The following is a 1,327-nucleotide window of genomic DNA, read 5'->3' on the forward strand; positions in this document are numbered from 1 at the left end:
CTCCAAATATGGATTCAAAAAACCTCCAAAACTCCCTAAAAAATCAGCATTTTTAAAGGTGCATGTATCTTTGCACTCGAGATTTAGGGTTTTGAATTTTAAAAATAAAATTATACATTTACAGAATCGAAACTGTTTGTGTTATTTTTTTTTGGAGAAGGGCTCATTACGTTTACACCATAATATTATTGTAACGCTTTTCTACGGTTAAAATGAAAAGTGAAAATAAACCCATGTATCTTTGCATTCAGGATTTCTGGGTTTTGAATTTTAAAAATAAAATTATACATTTACAGAATTGAAACTGTTTGTGTTATTTTTTTTGGAGAAGGGCTCATTACGTTTACACCATAATATTATTGTAACGCTTTTCTACGGTTAAAATGAAAAGTGAAAATAAACCCACGTAAATAATAGTTGTTATTTAATGCCAAAAAAGAGCTATGAACTTAAAAAAAGAAGTATTCAAAGTAACTTATTATAGGTATTAAAATACCCTCATGTGCAGATAAATTCGAGAGAGCTATGAACTTAAAAAAGAAGTAGTTAAAAAGAAACATTTTTTAAAGTAACTTATTATAGGTATTAAAATACCCTCATGTGCAGATAAATTCGAGACAATGATTTCTAAGACATTCAAAAAATTCTGTAAGATCCCTTTAAGGATGGAAATGTCCCGAATTATTTGCACACGAGTGTTAAACAATAAATTTTAGTTATAAATATGTAACAAATTTAATATTTACCACTTATATTTGAATAGATACCTAGTTTTAAATTTAAGTCTACAATATTGGTAATCTCAAGTTAATATCAACATTGATTATTCACTTCCATTTTCCATTAGGCAAGAATCGAGCTTTAAATTCCTAGGGCATAGATAAAGTAAGAGTTAGTTAAGTAGGTATGTCTTTGGCTTTAAATAGGAAATTTCTCTTTTTTTTTCATTATTCCATTAAAATAATTAATTATTCTTCTGTTATACTTTATCTATACCAATTTCCTTTCGTCTACGATCTAAATACATCAAGTATTTTTAGTTTTTTTAGGGAATACAAATATTAAATTTCAAATCACTTTCTACGCTTAAGAAGAACGAATATTTTACGAAATATTTTTTCTCTGGTGTCTCTTTTTTTCATTATTCCATTAAAATAATTAATTATTCTTTTGTTATACTTTATCTATACCAATTTCCTTTCGTCTACGATCTAAATACATCAAGTATTTTTAGTTTTTTTTTAGGGAATACAAATATTAAATTTCAAATCACTTTCTACGCTTAAGAAGAACGAATATTTTACGAAATATTTTTTCTCTGGTGCCC

The 1,327-nt window shown here is 26.5% G+C and overlaps 1 long non-coding RNA gene across 1 annotated transcript; it reads left to right on the top strand.

Annotated features, from left to right (window-relative positions):
- Positions 1-238: 238 nt before the first annotated feature.
- LOC113473052 lies at positions 239-1,004 on the top strand. Its single transcript, XR_003395137.1, has 2 exons — positions 239-484; positions 583-1,004. It is a non-coding gene; the product is annotated as an uncharacterized LOC113473052 (long non-coding RNA).
- The last annotated feature ends 323 nt before the right edge of the window (positions 1,005-1,327 follow it).

Source organism: Diaphorina citri, unplaced genomic scaffold, assembly GCF_000475195.1.
Source record: "Diaphorina citri unplaced genomic scaffold, Diaci psyllid genome assembly version 1.1 scaffold13593, whole genome shotgun sequence".
Lineage (NCBI taxonomy): Eukaryota > Metazoa > Arthropoda > Insecta > Hemiptera > Psyllidae > Diaphorina > Diaphorina citri.